Source organism: Pseudochaenichthys georgianus, chromosome 24 (assembly GCF_902827115.2).
Source record: "Pseudochaenichthys georgianus chromosome 24, fPseGeo1.2, whole genome shotgun sequence".
Taxonomy (NCBI): domain Eukaryota; kingdom Metazoa; phylum Chordata; class Actinopteri; order Perciformes; family Channichthyidae; genus Pseudochaenichthys; species Pseudochaenichthys georgianus.
In genome coordinates, this window is record NC_047526.1 from 26,406,046 (window position 1) to 26,420,638 (window position 14,593).

General features: G+C 41.7%; 1 pseudogene; it reads left to right on the forward strand.

The window, feature by feature from the left end:
* Positions 1 to 2,582: 2,582 nt before the first annotated feature.
* Positions 2,583 to 14,155, forward strand: LOC117439655 (uncharacterized; annotated as a pseudogene).
* The last annotated feature ends 438 nt before the right edge of the window (positions 14,156 to 14,593 follow it).

Genomic DNA, 14,593 nt, shown 5'->3' on the forward strand with positions numbered 1-14,593 from the left:
AGAATTAGGAGAGAATTCCGTCTCATAGCGTTTGTGCACTGTTTTGAAATGCCGCTCCTAAATTACCCTTCTTCGATAAAGCCACACTCGCATTGCAGATGAGACAGATGGACTTTGAATTGGAATAGATATACAAATAATCATCCTCCCACTCGGAGTGAAAATTATATATTTTGGGCTTTTTTGCTTCTACCATAATTGCGGTCTTGTGTGTGTGCGGACTGTCACTGCACTGCCCACTGCCCACTGCCCACCAGCCACGCCCCGACACATGGGGTGACGCCGGCCAATCACAAAGCTTTGATGCGTCCAAGTGCATTATTCTGGCACAGGAAGATTATGTTACAGGACATTAACGATAAAACAGAATATTGTTGTTCAATTTTTAGACACATCTCGCGATCGACTGGGAATCTCCCCGCGACCCTTCTTTTTAACGAGTTGCTGCTCTTGTTCTGACATCTTCGCTAGCGCTGAACACTCACAACACATGTCACTCCCACGTGGCCGAGTGGGCTTTTAGGGAGGGGCGAAAGCACACCCAGCAAAATAATCGTATTTTGTCAATTATGCTGTTTTCATAATCGTCACAAGCCATAATCGTAATCGCGATTAAAATAAGATTAATTGCACAGCCCTACATTAAGTTGATGAAACACTCGAGTCAAATGCAATTAAAGTCAGATCCACTCGTGTCTTAGACGGGGCAGTGATATCATATTCTTCTCGCCTACAAAGCCCTTAATGGGCAGGCGCCATCTTACCTTAAAGAACTCATTATACCCTACTGTCCTACTAGGGCATTGCGTTCCAAGAATGCAGGGTTGTTGGTTGTTCCTAGAATCTTTAAAAGTACAATGGGAGCCAGAGCCTTTTCTTATCAAGCTCCACATTTGTGGAATCAGATTCCAGTTTGTGTTCGGGCGGCAGACACCCTATCCGTTTTTAAGAGTGCGCTTAAGACCTTCCTTTTTGATAAAGCTTATAGTTAGGGCTGATTAGATTCAGCCCCTAGTTTTGCTGATATAGGCTTAGTTTGTCGGGGGACATCTTACTTCTTCCTTCTCTCTGTCTATACCCGTGTACACTCATGTTCCGATTAACCCAGCTTCCCCAAATGTCTTTCTTTTTGGTGTCTATATACGCTGGGATCCGGAGTCATGGATGATCCTGCGGTCCTGTGTCCTGGATCGCGAGCGCTGGATCTTGAGTCGTGGCTGTGGTCCTGGATCATAGGTCCTGGATGGATATCCTCGTGGATTCATCTTCCTATTATACACACATGCATTTCCAAACATTTGGACTACCTATGTTGCAAATGTATTATCTTTTCAATTTACACACGGCATCTATTGCACGTCTGTCCGTCCTGGGAGAGGGATCCCTCCTCTGTTGCTCTCCCTGAGGTTTCTCCCATTTTTCCCTTTAAACTGGGTTTTCTTTGGAAGTTGTTCCTTGTACGATGTGAGGGTCTAAGGACAGAGGGTGTCGTATTGTCATACTGATATTCTGTACACACTGTGAAGACCACTGAGACAAATGTAACATTTGTGATATTGGGCTATATAAATAAACATTGATTGATTGATTGATCATAAACCTGTTAATGTACGCATTCAAACACTTTTTCTGTTACCAGCTGTATTCACCTTGCAGGTGCAGCTATGTGGCTTTTATCCTGGATAAAGTGTTTAAGTCATGGATGTTTAAAGTTTAACTTCTTCATATGTCTAATATTAAAGTTCACTTTTCATTCAGGAAGTATGACGCGCTGCACTTTCAGTGCGCTTCTCCATGTTTGTGATTGGTCGAATGCTCCAAATACCACTCCTTTCATGTGAACGCGCACCTAACTAGATAGGACACGGCTGGCTTGAGCGATCCACTTGATAACCCGCTTCGTAGTACAGTTTAGCGAGAGCGCGTATGTTTTGGATTAGGCCAACTGGCTAACTCAAATATATCCAGGTTAGGTTGAACCAGCTTCATAGTACAGGCCTCTGGTTTGCTTTGGGGGGACAATGCTTCACATGATGCCAGAAAGGAAACAAAATAAAATAGAATGACTAAAATCCTATCAAAAAAGAGGTGTATTAATCCAATGCTGCATTGATTTGGACTCACATTGTGGTATAGTTACATAGATTGGTAAAATGATCAATCAAAAAAGCACAGCGCTGGCTCAGTGAACTATAGAAACTAAGCATTCTTTAAATAGCCTTTCCACAAGATTCCTGTTGGTTGTTTTAGCAGAATACCTTGTGGCAGTGACTCTTTCTTGAGAAGTCAACCAGCTCTCTTTTAATATAGATCTATAACATCTGTCATTAACTGTGTTGTGGTGCGGTCCCATCATTAGATGGGTTAATGTGTGTGTTTGAGTCAGTCGGTATGTTCTTCTTTTAACACCAGATGGAGCTGTGTACTCACTTGTTCTCATGATGCCCAGAACATAAAACTGCTGACTCTTAATGAGCTAGTTTGGCAGTACATTACATATCATGACATTTATCTATGAACATTTTTAATGTCTTATAGGTTTTTTCGATGATGCCAAGAGTGACTTCCAACAAGTATTGAAGATGAATCCAGATTTTGAAGATGCCAAAGTGAGCCTGAAACAGACACTTCTGGGCGGTATACTACGAAGCAGGATTTTCGCTTAGCCGGCTAACTTCAGGGAAAACTCTGGGTTTCCGGTCCTACGAAGCTGGTTCTCTTTTTAGCAGGCTAGATCTCCATGGTAACTTATGCTGTGCGGCTAACCTGGTCGGGACCTGGGGGGTATACTATGAAGCAGGATTTTCGTTTAGCAAGATAACTTCTGGGATTTCCGGTACTACGGAGCTGGTTCACTTTTTAGCGGGCTAGATCTCCATGGTGACTTATCCTGGAACCTAGTCTGTGCTCCGAAGCAGGATAGGTTCCAGGATAAGAGATCAACTCAGCGATAGCACCACGCCTGCTGACCAATCAGAGCTCAGTGTGCGGAGGAAATACAGTTTACACAGCCGTTGCAGGAAAGACGGCCGGCCAAAATCTGTGTGAAAATGAATTGAACATCACCTCCCATCTTCATAGCAATCTGACTATTATAACTATTATACTATCATGTTAAGAAAGCTTAATTAAATATCTGTCACAACATAAGTAACCGGATCAAAGTAACATTACGTAACCTACAGTCCGCAGCACTGTGAGTGCAGACATCGATATGTCCCATTATCATTCATATCACATCATAATGTTTCATATATTTCCTTATCTGAGTCAGCTGAGCCGTATCTGGCTGTGCAACACTCACAGTGTCACATAGGCTACTGTATGCAGAAGTATTATTTTAAGCAACACATTAAGTTGACGAAACACTCGAGTCAAATGTAATTAAAGTCAGATCCACTCGTGTCTTAGACGGGGCAGTGATATCATAAACCTGTTAATGTACGCATTCAAACACTTTTACCAGCTGTATTCACCTTGCAGGTGCAACTATGTGGCTTTGATCCTGGATAAAGTGTTTAAGTCATGGATGTTTAAAGTTTAACTTCTTCATATGTGACTAATATTATAGTTGACTTTTCATTCAGGAAGTATGACGCTGCGCTGTCAGTACACTTCTCCATGTTTGTGATTGGTCGAATTCTCCAGATACCACCCCTTTCATGTGAACGCGCACCTAACTAGATAGGACACGGCTGGCTTGAGCGAACGAGTTGATAGCCAGCGTTGTAGGACAGTTTAGCGAGAGCGGCTTCGTTTTGGATTAAGTCAACCGGATAACTCAAAACATATCCAGGATAGGTTGAACTAGATTCGTACTATACCCCCCAGGTTAGATTGCAGGCTAAGAGCTCAACTCAGTGAATGCACTACCTGCTGACCAATCAGAGCTCAGTGTGCAGAGTTTAAAGCGATCAAGTCATATTACAGGAGAAAGGAAATACAGAAAAGCTGCCGTTGCAGGAAAGACGGCTGGCAAAATTCACCGACTGTGTGAAAGTGAACATTAATAGAATATCACCTCCCATCTTCAGAGAAATATGACTATTATAACATTAGCGTTAAGAAAGCTTACTTAAATATCTGCCACAACATAAGTAACCGGATCAGAGTAACATTAAGTACAGTCCGCGGCATATCACTTCATAATGTATCATATATTTCCTTATCTGAGTCAGCTGAGCCGTATCTGGCCGTGCAACACTCACAGCGTCACATACTGTATGCAGAAGTATTATTTTAAGTAACACATTAAGTTGACGAAACACTCGAGTAAAATGTAATTAAAGTCAGATCCACTCGTGTCTTAGACGGGGCAGTGATATCATAAACCTGTTAATGTATGCATTCAAACACCTTTTCTGATAGCAGCTGTATTCACCTTGCAGGTGCAGCTATGTGGCTTTTATCCTGGATAAAGTGTTTAAGTCATGGATGTTTAAAGTTTAACTTCTTCATATGTCTAATATCATAGTTGACTTTTCATTCAGGAAGTATGACGCTGCGCTGTCAGTACGCTTCTCCATGTTTGTGATTGGTAGAATGCTCCAAATACCACCCCTTTCATGTGAACGCGCACCTAACTAGATAGGACACGGCTGGCTTGAATGATCCACTTGATAACCCGGTTCGTATTACCGTTTAGCGAGAGCGTGTATGTTTTGGATTAGGGCCTAACCTATCAGGCTCTTCTCTCCTCTTTCTCTGCTTCGATCTCTCAGGCAAAAAGCACTTTCTTTCAAGATAAGATCCAATCTTCCTATTCCAATCCCAAAAAACTATTTTCAATCTTTTCCACCCTCTTGGACCCCCCCAAAGCCCCTTCCCCCTCCTCCCTTCTGTCAAGTGACTTTGTTAACCACTTTGAAAAAAATGTTGATGATATTCGCTCTTCTTTTTCTGACTCACCTTTACTCACCGCTGGGTCACCAGACCCTCCTTTCACCCACACACTAACCTCCTTTCCCCTCTCTCTCCAAGTGAGGTTCTTACCCTAATTACCTCTGCCCACCCTACCACCTGTCCTCTGGACCCTATCCCCTCAAACCTCCTTCAGACTATCGCTCCTGATATTCTACCGTTTCTCACCCATTTCATCAACACTTCTCTAACTTCTGGTCACTTTCCAAATAGTCTTAAGGAGGCAAGAGTAAACCCTCTCCTAAAGAAACCCACTCTCAACCCGTCTGATGTTATAAACTACAGGCCTGTCTCTCTCCTCCCGTTCCTGTCTAAAACACTTGAACACGCTGTCTTTAAACAACTCTCCTGTTATCTCCATCAGAACAACCTTCTGGATCCGCACCAGTCTGGTTTCAAGGCAGGTCACTCCACAGAAACTGCTCTCATTGCTGTCTCTGAGGAACTGCACACTGCCAAAGCATCATCCCTCTCCTCTGTCATCATCCTGTTGGACCTGTCTGCTTGCATTCGACACGGTGAACCATCAGATCCTCCTTCGCACTCTCCAAAAACTTGGAGTTTCAGGCTCTGCACTTTCCCTCCTCACCTCATACCTCAAAGACCGCACCTACAGGGTAACTTGGAGAGGGTCCGAGTCCGACCCTTGTCAATTAACTACAAGGGTCCCTCAGGGCTCTGTTCTTGGTCCCCTCCTCTTCTCCCTGTACACAAACTCGCTCGAATCAGTCATTAGCCCGCATGGTTTTTCATACCACTGCTACGCTGACGACACCCAATTAATTCTGTCCTTTCCCCGCTCAGAGACCCAGGTCGTCGCACACATCTCTGCTTGTCTAGCTGACATCTCTCAGTGGATGTCTGCTCATCACCTCAAGCTCAACCTTGACAAGACTGAACTGCTTTTCCTTCCGGGAAAAGATTGTCCCACTCTTGACCTGACAATCAACATCGGCACATCTGTTGTTTCCCCGACTCAGACTGCAAGGAATCTTGGTGTGATCCTAGATAACAAACTGTACTTCACTGCAAACATCGCTGCTACAACCCGTTGCTGCAGATACACGCTTTACAACATCAGGAGGATACGTCCCCAGCTGACCCAGAAAACAACGCAGGTTCTGGTCCAGGCTCTCGTCATCTCACGCCTAGACTACTGCAACTCCCTCCTGGCTGGTCTACCATCTGCATGTGCCATCCGACCTCTGCAGCTCATCCAGAATGCAGCGGCTCGTCTAGTCTTCAACCTTCCAAAATGTTCCCACACCACTCCGCTCCTCTGCTCCCTTCACTGGCTTCCGGTAACTGCTAGAATCTACTTCAAGACACTGATACTTGCATACCATGCTGCGAATGGATCTGACCCTTCCTAAATCCAGAACATGGTTAAACTGTACACCCCAGCACGTGCACTACTATGAGCTCCCCATTGACATCAGAACAGCAGAAAGCCTGCACATCTTCCGGCGCAGACTGAAAACTCATCTCTTTCGACTCCACTTCGAGCGATATAATTACTAACAAAGAACTGCTAACAGAGCACTTATATACTAATAAAGGACTGGCTTATCTATAGCCAGTTGAGTAGCACTTGAAATGTTTGGCTCTATGAAACCTGATGTACTTATATGACTGTTTTCTTCAAGGTTGTGTCTTCCTGGTCGAATGTACTTATTGTAAGTCGCTTTGGATAAAAGCGTCAGCTGAGTCAGCCTACAGGGATGAAATCCAGAGACTGGCAGTGTGGTGTTCAATTCTACAGGTCAATTCAATCAAGGACAAACCGAATGAAAAACAGTTTTTACCCCAGAGCCATACGAGAACTGAACACCGTCAAACGCTGAACTGAACAGTTACAACTTCCAACTGCACTACTTTTTAATAGTTGTATTAACTTATGAACTGATCGACATCAGAGATGCAAAATATCATCCCTGTGTTGTTTTTTTATATTGTAAACTGTATTTAAATAATGTGCGGGCATGTATGGATGTGTGAGCATGTTTAATGTGTATATGTTTATATAGATAATATATTTATTCGTTGTATGTGGAAATGCACTGCGAGGATTGCTTTTTTAAATTTCGTTGTACCTGGTGCGATGACAATAAAGGAATTCTATTCTATTCTATTCTAAATGCAATGTAATGTATGTTCTCTGAGGGGAGGCTCACCTTCCCACACTTTGGGAACCCCTGATCTAGATCATTCGTACGGCACTTATTATGGCTGCCCCTGAGGGACTTCCAGGTCATTTCACTCGGTTAGGAAGGTTCCAAAGCTAAATGGACTATTCGACTGCAGCCAAAGTGTCAGAAAACAAAACCCTCTCTCTTTTCCTCTGTATACCCAAATCTCTAAAAACGGGGGTACAACGGAGCTGAAGAAGTAAAATCCTTTTCTGTTAGATGTTTTGGTTTTACACCTCCTTTTTACTTTACCTTCTTTAATGAATTATGTAGTAGGATATACACATATGATACAAAACCCTGAACATCCTGCTAAATTAAAAGTCATGGCCTAAAGGAGTGATGTTTTTAATGACCATGAAATACAACGGCCCTTATTAAGGTTTAGCTGGGGACTTTGCAGTTGTAAGAGAAGTAGCCTATTCAGATATTTTACTTAAGTAAAAGTTCTTATACTACACAGTACAAATACTCTCTCTGATACAAGTAAATGTCCTGCATTAGAAACGTTACTTAAGTAAAAGTAAGTGAGTATATCAGCAAAATGTATAGTATTTTTAAACGTAAAAGTATATGCAAAGAAACATACCAAATATATAAAATTGTTCAAAACAAATAAGTAAATTAACTTAATGCTCATGCCAAATACTTACTAATCTCTAAACTGCTTAGCTGATTAACAGATTTAGCTGTTCTCACTCATTTATAACTTCATCCGACTGCTTTGGCCATGCTTCAGTATTATTACTTCAGCTTCTTTTTTAATGAAAGTTATTTCTATACCCCTCCCCACTCAGTCAGCCATTCTGCTTCCCTCAATGCCCGTTGTTAACATTGAGGCACAAAATAAGCCCCCAATAAGTACGTTTTTGTCATTTTGTGATATTTTTCAACACTTGTGTGCTGCTATCTAATATAAATGTGTAATCCCAGAGATAAACTCTAAATGCCTTGGAAACTTGCTGCGTGTGGATGTCAGTCGACTTGGAGGAAGTTTTCTTGAAGTGTCCGCTGTCATAAGTAAGCTGACATTTCAAGTGTATTGCTTTTTCTTAACTTAATCTAACTTTTAATTCAAACTTTTCTTGTTTGTTTCCTCAGATAACTCTTCAATCATCCTCACGCCAAGTTTATCTTCTCAGTGTGGCTTCACCATCAAGAAAGACCACCTGGGAAACGCTGTGATTTATGCCTCCGTCCAAAACTGTTTTGATCAAAATGTGGTAAAAACGACTGAATGCTAGTTTGTGACACAGCACCAAATGTTTCTTTTGACGTGGCAATTCATTTTGAGACTTGTTTCCATGTGTTTTTAGGACGATAAAGCATTCACAACAAAACTAGGTCTGCGGCTACAATCTGACAATGTGGTAGACGAGTTTTACCTGGTGGAAGAAACTTGCTACTACTCTTCCTGGGCCTCCCGGGAAATTATCTGTAGACCCAACTACATGGAGGCAAGTGAACGCAGCATGGCATGTTCCCGTCTAGATGATTAGTGGCCTGATGCCTCGTACGAGTGTCAAGGCCGGTACATTTCATGTCACTGCAGAGATTGATTATCACTTATGGAGTGGCCTCATTTCTAGGTGTCTGTGAAAAAAGCAGCTCCAAATGATTATAACCAGCCTGCATACCCCTACTCGGATCCCCGAAAAGCTGCTGAGGTAAGATTGGCTAATTTTGCCTTTTTTTTCTTCTTTTCTTATTCTAGAAACATCTTGTATGTAATGTCTTGATATTTGCTTCACAGCAGCCCATGGACGCAGGCTTCAGAATCGCCACAGTGGTGTTCCTCACTCCTGAGGAGAGGGTCATGCAGGTGGACGAAGCCCAGAGAAATGGTTATGGGATCTCAAGCACTCTTACCAGGCTGGTTCTGCGAAGCCCAAATCCTTCACGTGAAACATACACCAAGGATGTAAGTGGACTGCAGTTCACTGAGATTCAAACAACTCTCACTTGATATCTTTCCCCTCAGGCAGACTTGTTGAATCACTTGCAGCCCATTAGATACTTGCTTACACTTACAGCCATAGATACAATAATGTAATCCGATGGATTACTTTGTCTGGAATCTAGTTGGCACTCTTAAATCAGTGAGTTCTTATTTATAACCCCCCATATTTTTAGGAGGGAAATTATTATGTTGCCACAGTACGCATTTACATCCACATGTTGTGTAATCTCCCCCCACAGGTAGCAGGTGTGCCGATGACTGTGCTCAGCACCTCGATTATATTTGAGAAGCTGACGACTCAACTTTATGCAGGAGCCGCTTGTCCTCAAGCTCAGGGTAATGTAAAGAGACTCACTGATGTCATGTCTTCTAGTGTTTTTCACTGGGAATATGGGACACTTTTTACTGTCAGGAATTAAAAAAAACATCTGCCACTATTATTTCTCATTCCAGCATTTTTTTTAAATATCAAACTTTTCTAAAAATGGAGCCAAAAATATCTTCACCAGAATTTTTATCTACGAAGTGCTTTATTTATTTAAATGACACTTTAAGGATGTGTTACTGTATGTCGTTGTAAAGCTGCTAAATTCATAATTTGAATTCTCCTTTTTCAGATTGTTTAAATAAAATACGAAGGATTAACCATTTGTTCAGTCAAAATGTTTTGAGGATTTCACTATTTCTGAAACGTTAGCCCTTTTCCTTAAAACGTTCCATGTTAGACCCTAAGTGCTGTATATATATTTTTTTTGGTGTACAGGTGGGGTTTTCTTTACTGAAACCTCAATCCGCTGGTTCCTGCCGAGGCGCATTGCCCCTCTGATTTGCCCGAAACACTTCAGACTGTTGGAGGTGAACATGGGCGTCAATGGGAGGAAGCTCGAAGCTTCAGAGATATCGGCCAGAAGCTATTCCCTGACTCTCGATGACCTTTACGTCATTGTTGAAATTCCTATTGGGGCTGCTGGTTGCCAGATCAAGGTTAGATAAAACAATTTAGTCCATAAATTGACGAGGTCGTTTTAGTCATGCAGCTATGAAAAAAAAAAAACCTGAAATACTACAAAAGGGCAAAATGTAGATGTTTATATTTCTTGGATCTAAAGAATTTCTCACAACAGTGGAGAAATCGGCGTAGTTAAATGGTACATTAAAGTCATTTTAGACTTTAGAGACAGTTTAACAAGCATTCACACTTTGTTGTTTCATGGAAGATAACACTACTGAAATCCTGTTGGTATGTACAAAACAAATGTAAACGGATCGTTTGAGTATGTTTGTCTGTTGCAACATCTAGTGCTTCATTGCCAGACAAATTTCCCTTTTTCTTTTAATCTGTAGATGATGATGTTATTCAGGAAAGGCCTTACTCAGGATGTTTGTTTATGCAGAGTCATGTCCAGGATGGTCAGTACTTCACTTCTTATATGAATGAGCTGATGCTCGAGTTGCTCTGGACTGAAGACGACACTAATGAAGACACGAGATACAAAGTCTTCCTCCCCGTCGAGACCCCCCTGCAGCTTCAACCTCCACAAGTCATTGACGGTGAGTCATATTATCTTGGTACTCATGCTACTTTTTTTACATAAATTGCAACCTGCCTACATTTCTTCGTTTTTGACCTACAGCCACTGTTCCCAAGGAGATGATGTTTAAGGCGTCGATTGGGCCGGTGGGCTATGATGTAATGCTAAAGAACATCAGGTCCCCCTATGAGGTTTTGTCCTTGGCCGACTGCTTTGCCAGAGGCTTTAAAGTCTTTGACAACATGTCCCCTAACGGCTGCTCCAAGGTCTATACTGTTGAAGTGCCCTTCACGGACCGTGTCGTAGGACAAATGGTGAGCCTTACACTCAACGTGGGAAATGCATTTATTTTTTTCTTCTGTCAGCTAATAACTATCTGTTTCTCCCAACAGAAAGAAATGGGGGTTACAATTTACACCCTTTATCTGACCTTTGGCTTCCTGGTCCTGCCAAAGCATGCTCCATTTACTGCCACTGCTTATCTGAGAGCTAAACTGGAAGACATAGGTCTGTACCCATGGATAAGAGGAATTCATAACAAAACGAGCACAGTTGTTTCAAAGTATTTTCCTCCCTCTGCAGATCCTCCGTCTGTAGCTCCTCCGTCTGTAGCTCCTCCCTCTATAGCTCCTCCCGCTATCTCAGGTAGCTGTGATGATAAGAATTTCTATGTCCTCGTGAAATACGGGACCAAAGGATTCAACTTTCAGACCATAATGGGAAAACGAATGCTGAACGAGAGCCTGGCTCAGCAGTACGGCATCATGGAGAACGACACACATTTCAGTTTGATTGTACCATCTTCTGCAGCTGATGCTACGGTCGAGGTATGACTCTTAACCAAAGTTTTAAATGTGCAGGGATTTGGCAACATTTGTCAAGATGATAGTCCTCTATAAATCATAATGTATTGTTTCTGAAAACTTCTCAGGCTGTTGCGTCGTCATCCATCAAGAGCAGACTGGATGTGACTCTGAGATATCCGAAGACCAACAAAACTATCCAAGACTTCTCCTTGGCTTGCAACTTCGTCACAAAGCTGATTGGTTTGTTAAAGAGAATACGTTTTCTTATGTAGGCTTGAATCTCCAATGCATACACATGTCTGATCGTCTTTTTCAGAGTGTTTCCCTAATGGGACCATCACGGTTATGGCTATAACCCTGGAGTCTGTTCCCAGTCTGAACCCCCGACGGCTCACCCTCAGAGACCCCGCCTGTGGTCCCACATACAGCAACGACCAGTACGCTTATTTTGTCTTCACTGCAAACTCCTGTGGGACGACCAGAAAGGTAAAGCATGCTGCTGAACAGCTTGCTGATTGCGGTAGGATTAAAACTGAGAAACGACTTCTTTCAATTTTTGTCTTTTCTTAGTTTTTGCCCAATATGATGCTGTATGAGAATGAAATCTCCATCACAGATGAACTTGGGAAAGCTGTCACAGTCGAAGGAGCCGGAGTTTGAGTGAGTATCTCGAGACTTAGAATCACCAAGCTGAAGGTTGGATGATTAATCTATTATCAAAGCTGTTTGAAAACTGACATGGAAGATTAATTAACAAAGTGCTTCCGGTTTTGTAAATGTCAGCTTTTTAATGCTTTCTGTTTTGTCTTAACAAGATAAACTTCAGGTCATTGGGTTTTAGACTTTTGGTCAGAAAAGAAAAATTCTCATCTTGGACATTATTCACAGTTGCATGTTTTTGGAGCAAAAAGGTTAAAGGCGGCCTATTTTCAGTTACAAAAACCATATTTGTAACTCGTTGGGAAAACTTCAAAAAAATACATTTCAAAAATCAGTTATTTGTAGCCGTAAACATTCATATTCACCATTATGTAAACTGACAGTCTGACGCCAACTTTAAAACAAATGCAGAGACTTTGTAGGCTAACCACGTGACACAACTTAGAACTTTAAAGACTCTTAAATGGTATTTTCCTTATCGGAAGTCAACTGGTACGCCATAAAGCCTTCTATGGTGCAATCCCAGATGTTACCGGTGCCAATGGGTAACAATTTAACAGTTCTAAGTGTCCCCCCTTAAGAGTTTTCTTCTTTCAGGCTTAAGGTGTTGTGTTACTATGACATCAACACAAACCAGGCTATGGGCTTCAACAGCCGACCTCGCAGGAGTGAACCATACGCTGACGATGCACGAGGCGAGATGCAGGTTGAAATGAGAGTTGCTTTGGGTAAAGAAAGTTCTTCAGGCCTTGTGTGTTATTTCTTTTTCTCGCATGCTTGCCAAGGATTAGATTTATTTTTGAAGTCTTTGAAGTCCTCCCAAAGCTAGAAACTGGGGGGGGAAATAAGAGTTCTATCATGTCAACACGTTGAAAAAGCTTAATGCAAAGAGACAGGATAACACTTTCTATCAAAATGCAGGATTTTGGGTAACTTGGAGACAGTTCATATGAATGTAGTTACTTTAAGTAATTGGAATGTTTTTTTTTCATAAAGTTATTCTTTAAACCAATGAACTGAGTTGGCACCTGGGATGTTGACTACATCCAAGTTAAACTCTTCTGCATTATGTACCTTAATGTTTCTATTCCTCTCTGAATCCTTAATAATTCGGGCCAACATGTTCTGCTTCACTTCAGATGACTCCTACAGTGCGTTTCACCGCGTAGAGGACGATCCCATCACAAAGTACCTACAACAGCCGCTGTATTTCGAGGTGGAACTGATGGGATCTTACAACCCTAAAGTATCTCTTGAGCTGGCGCACTGCTGGGCGACGCTGAAGGAGGACAAGATGTCCCTCCCTCAATGGGACCTCATTGTTAACGGGTAACTTGTGTATGTATATATATATATATATATATTTTTTTTTTTTCTTGTCTCAATTAACTGTTTGTCAAACTGTACAAAAGGGATGGTTTAAAAATCATAGGGTGCTAATGTTGCAGACTTTAGGACATCTTTACCCAAATAAAATATTTTTATTTTCTCCATCAGTTGTGCAAACTCAAGGGACCCGCACCCAGTGATCTTCCACTCTGTTTTGCCTCAGGGCAGAGTTCATTATCCTTCCAACTTCAAGCGGTTTGAGGTCCCTATGTTTGCCTTTGCTGAAGACAAGGATAACTTGAACCGCCAGGTACTATCAGTCATAAGAATAAATGGTCTTGTTTTTTATTTTTTGATGTTCAGACTTTGGAAAACAAAAGTACGCTGTCTATAACAACCCTTAAATCTGTTCATATCTTGTAGGTCTTTGTCCACTGTGAGGTGGTCATCTGTGATGTTAGAAATCCAGTGGATGTGCAGTGTTCAGACCAGGACAACACGATGAAGGGTATGCTCTCATACATGCTGATTTCATTATCCAGTAATGTACAATAAGGTTTACACGTGTTGGCTCAAATTATCAAATGTGACTATGGCTTTTGAATAAAGTGGCTAAGATATATATATTTTCTTTTTTCTCCCACAGGTCAAAAACTTGCAGTTTCAGATGACCCTGGTTTCAAAAGCGTGACTTCGGGACCAATCATTATAATGCGCTCCTAAACAAAGTCCTAATAAAATATTTAAAAATAATTCACACTTATAGTATTTACTTGGGAATATTGGAGATTTTTTTCATCTATAGTTGTGTTTTCTATGGTTATGGGGAGGTCCAAACTGATTCTCCATTTCAAATCACATATATTTAAATGTAGTATGTACTGCTGTTTTGGACTTCCAGTGAAGAAGAAGTCGTCTTGCCAATAACGAAGTAAAGGCCAGAATATCAAATTGCCCCGAGTTGTATCTGTTGTAATCTTCTGGGCACCCAAATATGGCAATATGGGGACAGATGTTCACAGTGAGTATTTTTGAGATATCCTCAAAACTTCTGCCAAAAGGAAAACACTAATGGGCAGGAGAAGAACATATGGGATAGGTTGCAGGGAGAGGCTTGACATTTGTCACAGATGTCAATAACAGTGGGATATATTTGTGACAATCGTGCCTTTGAGAAATGAACCCTGTACAGCACCT